Source organism: Sinohyriopsis cumingii, chromosome 9 (assembly GCF_028554795.1).
Source record: "Sinohyriopsis cumingii isolate HCF-2022 chromosome 9, ASM2855479v2, whole genome shotgun sequence".
NCBI lineage: Eukaryota > Metazoa > Mollusca > Bivalvia > Unionida > Unionidae > Sinohyriopsis > Sinohyriopsis cumingii.
This window is the reverse complement of record NC_142969.1, coordinates 3,455,515-3,465,564: the sequence shown is the minus strand read 5'-3', so window position 1 is coordinate 3,465,564 and position 10,050 is coordinate 3,455,515. Positions and strand designations below refer to the sequence as shown.

The 10,050-nt window shown below is 33.2% G+C and overlaps 1 long non-coding RNA gene across 1 annotated transcript; it reads right to left on the bottom strand.

Annotated features, from left to right (window-relative positions):
• Positions 1-433: 433 nt before the first annotated feature.
• On the bottom strand, positions 434-8,411 carry LOC149791185 (uncharacterized). The gene is made up of 4 exons (XR_016423158.1): positions 8,262-8,411; positions 3,791-3,880; positions 1,488-1,572; positions 434-905 (listed from the first exon to the last, which is right to left on the bottom strand). It is a non-coding gene; the product is annotated as an uncharacterized LOC149791185 (long non-coding RNA).
• Positions 8,412-10,050: the final 1,639 nt, after the last annotated feature.

The window sequence follows — 10,050 nt, the reverse complement described above, 5'->3', positions numbered from 1 at the left end:
TCCAGTCAAATACAACTTAGGTGAAACTATTAACATTTAGATGCGATGGTGCAAAGTCCCCGAATCGAGACATATCGTTACGATAATAAATGGGGGTTGATGTTAGGTTGTCTGTTTTGTAGACACCGTTCGCTATGACCGTCAACAAATATATTCAAAGGCATAATTGTAAACTTATGGTCGTGGAGAAAATGTTAATTATCCAATACATTCAAGCAAACTGTCTTGCACTTTTAACCTTAAATGACAAATTTACCAACATCAAATACCATTTTGCATTCGTAATATTTTTATATATTTGAAGCATATTTAGGCTAATATAATAATTTGTAACATTATGATAAATATGTCTCATAGAAATATTTTCCTGAAATAACACACTCAACATAAGATATTCGATTTAAAACATTGGAACGCATCTTTCTCTCTCAATTTAATCTAAATGTATTTTCAATTCCGTCATCTGTGGTATCGTAATCATATTTTACATGTTGGCCAGATTATATTTCAACTATGCATTTATATCCTTGCTTAGATTTGAAATGATTAGTTCTTGTCTTGACGTATTCCCTTCTAATGATTGTTGAAAAAGTTTCCATCCTCTGACAAATCCATTATGTCATACTGGTCGTCTATTTTACTCCTTGATTAGCAGGTCATAGACATGAATATATTTATCCTTGTTATGTTCCCCATGGGTATGAAGTTTCTCATAGTCTGCTTGAGCAAATGTCGACTGTACATGCTGGGACACCGTCAAAGTTTGTTCATTTTGGGTAAGAAGAATATTTTCGTATGGAGTCGGTCCAGGTTCTGTTTCATTGTAAACCGGTCCCAATGGGTTATTTGTTAATGTGGATGCTCGTATTTGTATTTCTGTATGCTGTAGTTGTTGTCGTCTCTTCCTATAATTGTAGCAGAATCATTGCAAAGGATATGCAGATATATATATATATATATATATATATATATATATATATATATATATATATATATATATATATATATATATATGATATTAATCTAGCATGAATTATTTTAAATGACTCAATTCAGATAAACTCTACTGTTTTCATAGAATTGCTGAATGTACCTTGTCCTTAATTGTTGTTTCGGAATCACTTTCCTGAATATCACTGCATTTGAATAAGCCAGATGGTTGCTGCATTGCATGTTACATATCCAGAACCAATAGAAAATCTAAAAACAATCACTGTCATTACCACTGTAAGCAAAAGGCTTGACGCTAAATTCAGTAAACATTTATCTTGTTAGATTATAATGCTGCCTTTGTTTAAAGACACGCAGCAATAATCGTTGCAAATCATCGGGACAAATGCGATAAACAAAGAAGAAATTTTGTAGGAACTAAAATAGGTTGCGATATCATCGTATTACCTTGTATGTAGTCCTTGCAATCTAATATATTATGTAAATATTTGAGAGTAATGCCATAAACCAAACGGTTGTCGTGCGTTAATGTATACCTGATAACATATATCAGAGCAACGAAGAGTAGTGCAAAAAGCATCACCGTAGAGACAGCAATAGCAACGTAGATGATCTTGTTATCTGTGGAGGAAAACATAATCGAAATGAATTAGTATTATCAAAATTGAGATGATGATAATACTAATGTTAATACAAAATACTAATAATGCTAATACTAGTAATGATACTAATAATATTAAGAACAAGAAGACGAAGAACAAAAGAAAAAAAAAACAGGAAGACAAAGAAGGGAAGAGGAAGACAAATAAGAAGAAGAAGAAGAGAATTAAACATAAGGAGCAACGGAAGCGCTTATGGTTCCTGGCTGAGTCTCACAGACACAGTCAGATCACCTCTAGAGCATGTTTTGATCAGCCGAAAAGCTTTATGAAAGATAATCCCATCCGATTCATTGCAAAATTACATTCACACCCAAACACACACACACACATCACACACATATATAAACACAAACACACATACAAACAATAAGAATAACAATAATCAAAGTAATTGCAAACATTTGCTTTGACACTATATGCATTACCTTTTTCAGCCTCACCTCATATTCACCGATTCAAGTTTGGAAGAATTAACTTTTGTTTTTTTATTATCAGCTACATATCTAACTGTAACTTACGTAAACACCAGTCGTAATTTATAAGTTACGTACCATAGTTCTGGTTATTCAAATGTTTTTCCACTGTGCCATATTTTGTTGTATTATAATAATTACATTTTTTTTAAATATATTTTCTTATATTTTAAATATTATAATTTATCATCAAATGTCACTGCACTGTATTATGTATTAATACATTATGCGAAGTTAATTAGAGTAATAAAGGATTTTGTTGTATCCATTTTGTGTCCATTTCCTTTTTTTAAATTTTACTTTAACTTTAAATGCTAACTGCATATTGAATCATACTTAAAATAAAAAGAATTTTAATTTTTGTTCATTGTGAAATAAAATAAAATTAAAACCAGATTCATCTATGACACAAGTAAATCCATCTGAACTACTCATTACGATAAATAGTGATGACATAAGATTATTTTCCTTCAAGTTTTTAGCCAAAATGAGAAGAAAAAAAAAAGAATTTAGAAAGACGCATAATTTATCGTCTAAAACCGATGTTTTCAGTATATTTAAACTCTGTGGAAAGTTTGTTGCACAGTTCTTGCCGAATTGTTCTTGGCCCGGATTTTGTCTATGTGGTCTGTACCAGAAGATGCCATACTTTATGGATATGCGTCATCAATCGAATGCATACATAGTGTTTCTTAAAAAAAAACAGAGATCCATAACGGTACTGCGCCTGCATTTCACTTTGCTAACATTATCTTGGAAATATTCTCCATGGGATATGACTACAGCAGCAGTACAATTACAATTTCCATCACCTATGCTAATATGTAATGTCCAGATGAAAGGAAAGCATGCAGAACATACATTTAGAATTTTTATTCATGGAACTGAATTGAAGCTTTTAGAAACCTTAAGTAATGTAAGCAACAAAATTATACAAATGCAGATACGATTCTAACACGTGTATTGTATCAATATACAGGTGCATTTGTAACTACCAATACAAATGTTTCGCATGCACTGTTGTATCAATGTACATCTGCTATTTTTAAGTACAGCGCTGATTCCAAACTACATATAAAGATATTCCTTTCACAACGGTATCATTTGCAAACAGCTTCAGATCTGTTGTAGTGGATCACTTTCTGTAAAGGGTCACCAATCTCAATCAACACATCACCGATCGACCAGGAATACTTTTCGTTAAACATTGACTCGAATGATCTTGTAACGAAATATATAGACTCTGACATCATTATAAATGATGATGCAGACTAACCAAATGCATGTTTAGGGTTAATACAATTAGGTAAATTGAATAATCAAACTGATATTAGGTACGTATAAAATAAAACATGTATGTAGACTATCAACAGCGACACATTTAGTGTGAATGTTTACAAAATTCGGAATAAATCGCAGTAGACACCACTTAATATCATATAATATTGACATAGCACCGAATTAAGCATATTCATGTGACCTCGCGCAATTTATGAAAATCTACATAAATGTTCTATTGATATTGATATCCAATAAAATCACTGAGAAACTACGCTTTCAACGCCATGTAAGCCTCTTTCTTTAGATTAGTATTACAAATTTTTAACATGTACGTAAAGCTCATTTCATATGTAATAGTATACACTTAACAGCAAATGTTTAGCTATAAATGAATCCTTTAAAGCGATACAGACATACTCATACCTGTCTGGTCTGAATCCGTTATATTGCTTTGATTAGTCCTCTCGTTTGGTTTTGTGGTTAAAGATGATGTGCTTTCCAGAATCTCTTTATCTATCAAAATGACAATGCAAAGATTGAAAGTTCAACGTATCATAATGTATATCTAACTTTATATCTTTCATTCTTTACACTTGCAGTATGTGTGCTTGGTTTGATTATTTGCATTTATGAATTAAAAAAACACAATATTTGCAAATATTCCTTCTTTGGCGAATTAAACTTAGAGCACAATCATTATGCTATTATATTTCACTTAAAAACACGAAGGATTCTGTCTCGCAAGACACATTTTATATTTCCTATCCTCAGATTGCATTCATATAGGTAAGTACAATATGATAATATGGTTAAATAGTTCGAACTCCTGATCTAAAATTGAAATAAAGAAAACGGCGTTTCTTGTAAATAATAAAGAGCCTTATTAGCTTCACGAATCACACAATTGCTTTCCATGTAAGTACAATGACGTTTGGGAAAACGTTTAGCTACTGTAAACTATGGAAGTCAAAACATGCTTGGAATAGCTTGATGTTTATCGCTCAAAAAAATTAATTGGTTTGACAGTTAATTAATATATAATGTCCATTGCTTGCAGCATTGTATAAACTAGTTTAAACTCCACCTAAACTGATCGATATATTAAAATATATTGTATACCCGTGTACCAAAAATAGCTCTCTAATTGTTGATAACATATAATTATTAAACTGTACTGTCATGATTGAAACTAAACATAATATGGATGCAGTCATGTACAAAGATTTACAACAATATAGCAAATCATTTCAAAACAAGTTATAAACATTTATATTTGAATTACCATATTGCGTTTTTAACTTAGTCATGATGTTCCTTTTTATTGGTCCTTATAGTTAACTTTTCTAAGTCTATCTCCTGTAATACGATTAAAATCAGTTGTATTTACTGAAGAAATAAATCGTTTCTTAGCATTGATTAATGGCAATACTTCATTCATAATGTTGGCAGCTACATGGATGCAAATTTGCTTTTTGCTTCTCATCTCCTTCCTATTGTATACAAGTATATTAAGTCTCTGATATATATATATATATATATATATATATATATATATATATATATATATATATATATATGTTAACTGCAACTCCGATAGAGCTATTAAAGGCAAATAAAGAAAGCCTATCAATACAATGTTAATCTAAAATGATATCGAAATCATTGACAAGTTTACGGCTTCTATTAATAGCATAGACATCCAAAGGAAGAGAGGCACATTATGAAAAGCGACTTTATCCTCATCTATACCTTTCCCTCACTTTCCCTTGAAAGACTAGTTGTACACCATTATCTTCCAAGATCTGTTTTTACCTTTAGACATACATGTCTTTATCACTATGACTACCGCTACTACTAATAAAAAATAGTACTAACACTAGCAAAAAGAAACATAAGAAGAAGAAGAAGAAGAAGAAGAAGAAGAAGAAGAAGAAAAAGAACAAGAAGAAGAAGAATGACAACAACAACAATGAAGACATCGATGTCAAGGTGTACCCGTCCCCTACATTTAAACGGAGCTGGTATCGCAGCATTAGCAAGGCTAATGGTGAATTCCGGGTCGACAAGACCGCCCACCTGATTGGTTTCGTGATGGAACACCTTCTTAAGGCAGCCATTGGTTAGGACTAAAATATGGACAAAGATTCATAGTCAGTCATATTCATGGACACTAACTTGCGGGTCAGAGATTGAGGGATGGAAGACATCTACCACAACGGGCACGCCTGGCCAGCAACCATCGACATTGCGGCGGAATGCAAAATAGATGCTGTCTGGCTTGTCACCTTGACCGACATAAAGGCACTTTATTGACAATAGATCCTGAACCAAGATATGAAAGTCATACTTTCCGAGACAAATGAAAAAGGGGTTATTGTGCTAAATGACATCGACGAGTTAAACATCACAGACGCCAAGCAGGCCATACCAGACCCATATTGATTTATATTTATGACATCAACTTGCACAGCTCCTTGAGGATTACCATATAAGCCCCCATGCAAAGTATGAACTGTAGAGGACCTTTTTCAATGGTCCAATATTGCATATCCGGCAGTGTCCCTGGATTAGCTATCTCAGCATGAACATATACATGTACTGAACCTACAACCTCAAAGGCTCAAAATAGTTAAGTGTAAGCCACTTTGCAAAAGCCCAGCGAAATTTAAAGGAAGGTGTGCGGATGGACTGCATGCGCAAAATATGGTCTACAACACTTTGTCAGGTCGCGCAAACAATGTAGAATAGCAATTTCGACCACACCGACGTGAATATTGACTCAGGACCATTGCCGTTGGTGTCATAAGCAGCCCACGAATGCTTAGGTTCTGTATCGTTTGCGTTAAACATATAGTATTGTAGAGGCGAATCGTCCGTATCAATCACACGCTCTATTCGGTACTTTTTCATTGACTTACGAGGTTGTTGGCTTGAGGTTGGTCTCTTTTGATTTCCCCCATTATGCATAGCACTAAAGTATCTGAGGGTACAACATTCTCTTTTTGTCAATTTGCCGCCTGATGAAATGCAAGTTCAGACCGCATCGGTGTTTAACGAATGAAACCAAAATGCCTGTACTGCAGCAACGTAAGTGTCGATGGTTTTCTCCGAATCTCATTGTTTTGTTGCAGGAGCATGATGTTTACAAGCAAAAATTGTGCGTACTTGTGCATCATTAGTTAATTGTGCTAGCTCCTGAGACATGTGCACCATTGCATTCTAAACCCCATGCATATCGTTTTGATCTGGCCGTTACTTCGTCTCATCCATCTTGATTTATTTTTTTCAATATTACTATATGGTATCATGATAACTTAAGATGACGTTAGTAATGGGATGTATATGATGAACATGGGACTGGTGATGTTGTAGAAGAAGACCTTGATATCTGATTATACCTTAAATCAGCGTGTGTGTGTGAACGTACATGCGTTTGCATAATTGTTCAAGTCTTTTATAGAAAGCAATTAAGACTTATTTTGTTCACTGCATGGTGGATTGTTTTTGCAAATGTATGCATATAATAATATGTCAGTGAACTGATCTCTGTTCGTAATAATTTGAAGGCATACACGACATAGGCACTAATCTGTTTATAGCTTATATTTTAAAAAGTCACAGGGATAAGTTAAATTGTGCTGTCATTCCTTATAAAATGATCCTCAGTAATCTTAGATATTTTAGGATTTTACCAGTATTATCCGCAATCATTTTTTGTTCGCGATCTTCATTAGAAATCTAATCAACAAGAGTAATACAAGTTAGTCCTAAGTGAAAGATAGATGTTCTTCATTATAGTAAGCCAGCAGAATATGGATACAACTGTGATTCGATCCATTCATTGAGCTTCACATGCTCCTTAGATAAAGTCGGTCAAGGGAACGAAGAAAATGGTCATATTTTATCACAGACATTCCAAATGATAAATCAAATACCAAAGAAGCAGTAACAATATCCTGGCTCAGTCTCTTTCAATATTATGTTCTGTTATTTATTGTAACACTTAGAACAATGTATGCACACCATTAACGTTTGATCTGTCCCGGGATCATGGGTAATGTATTGTTCTATACCAGAATCATTTACATTACAATAAAATATATAAAATCAAGGTCTGTCTGTTCGCGAAAATATGCACCATAAAAAGAAACAAAAAAAAACGTTCTTTCCTCTTCCTACTCTCAGACACCGCGATATAAGTTTTTAAGACACCTTTTAAGTTTGAACCTAAATGAAACGATTCCATTTTCACGCTCAGGACAAGATAGCATACACATAATATAGGAGACTGTGTATACTTACACTATGCACTAGAGGATATTTCAGTGATGAGTTTTTCGCAGCGTCTCTTTTTGATTTCTAAGGAGAGCACCTTACGTCTAAAGGATATAAATTATAAACATCGACCCATATACAAACCATGATTGGAGATAAAATGAATATTTATAAACGTTTATCAGCAAATAGTGTATTCACATTATTGGCAAGTAAGTAGTCGCGTGGATCCACATTCATGAACTAACCCATCTGGCACCCTGTGCATCTGATGCAAGATTAATGTATTTACAGTTCACTGTTATAAAAAAAATCATAACGGACGTTTCGGTTCAGAAATCAAACATCAGTAAGCCAGCGGTTGACGCGTTACAATATTTATTCCACAAGCAATAGTGATACAAAAGACAGATAAAGCTAAGGTTTAGTTTGTGTTAGTAAGAATAAGCGCAGTTTGAAGTACATAAATGCAAGATTGCATGCATGTATACACACATACATTCATACATACATACATACAATACATACATACATACATACATACATACATACATACATGCATACATACATACATACATACATTCATACATACATACATACATGTATCACAGAATGATACCTTGACATAAAATGGCGTGCTTCGCTTGACAATCTTCTCCCTCAATGAACAACACGTCTCCATATTTATGGGCCACTGCACAGTACGTATTGTTCTTTATGAACTGGCCCTCTAATGCAGATATTTTTTCTTCAAATTTAAGAAGTCATATTATAATTCATGTACAAAAAAACACTGTGTAGATTATAATTATAAAATGGTTAAAAATTATTGTTTTTTCCTGAATAGCGCAAATGATCATCAATCCCAGAACGATCATGAAACATATCCATTTTCTGGAAAATAATTTTAAATGATATGCATCGATATGTATTCCTTAGTGGTATGTCAATGCATTTAATTATTCCTGATATATTTATGCAAAAAGTTCCTTGAGCAATCTATATTCACTACAGGAGCGAATGTTCTAGACAAAATGTTGCCATATAAAAAACAAAGATTCTTATCCTTCGAATTAAGTAGTATAAGTTTCAATACCCACTGTATTTATGTCTGATGCGAATTTGTCACCCGTCAACTTTCCGTGCACTATTTATTGTCATTTAAGTTTGTTTTTTTCCGATGCATATGTTTGTGAGGATTTTGGCAAGGTCGTACAGTATACATATCGCGGACCTGGATTTTGTGGAATTACTTTTGAAAGTCTATGACGTAATTGCAAAGCTGCAATATTCAACATCGCATGTACAAATTCATTTGTTGGTACCTGTCGCCTTATGAATTGTTGATATACGATGAATTCCAAGCCAATATGTGTGTTTGTCTTCCAAATTCAACGATAGTTTAATTTATGACACGTGTTGTCCTCCTATATCTGCACAAATCTTTGTTACCTGAGCCATCGGTAAGAATAATCTAGATCCATCCGACATAGATGGGAACCAACAGTTGTCCAATTACGTCTTCTTCATTCTGAAGTATTCCCTAGAAATGTAATTGAACTGTAATATATAAAATCATACGTTAAGCGAAATCAGGTGCCACCACATCGTATTCATTTATCGGCTACCTTTGACGGCGATATATGTTGTATTTTTGAGTATTTATTTTCATATATAGCGTGGTCGATACAAATGTCGAACTGAATGCACCTACTAATAAATATCAATCAGTTGAATTTAATCAGACCCTAATCAACATCAAAAGGCTTATCTTAGAAAATACGTTCTAACGGTAACATAAGTTTAAAGAAACTGGGAACATGTATTTAATATAAATAATATAATTAAAATATATTAAAATGTAGCAAATATTGAGAGGATGATTAACATGTAATAAATGATAATTCCTCAAATTGAATACACGTATTTAATGATATGTTATGAATACGTTATTTGGAAAGGTTGTCTATGTAACCTTAGGAAGAGACAGATTGGGGAGGAAATACTGTTTTTGCGTTATATATTAGATACACTTTCTTACATTTATTCCAATAATAAGAGAATCAAATACATCTGAGTACATACAATTCATTCAACAAAATATTAAGCAAGTTGTCACAAATTAAGGCGGCGATATAAAGAAGTTCATAATATCATGCAACACATATACATACACACTCCAAGGTTTTCAATGGCCATTTTAGACTTTATAAAGTTGTACTCAGCTTCCGACACCGAGATCGATTTTCAAAGTAATAAACTTCCATAAGTATCGTATGGATTTTTCTTTACAGAAGAATTGCTATTCATTTACATATTCATTTACCTGGAACAGATTTGCTGATAGTACAGGAGTAATGTTTCCTTCGGATTAAAATGAGGCTCAACCGTACGAATGAAATATAAAA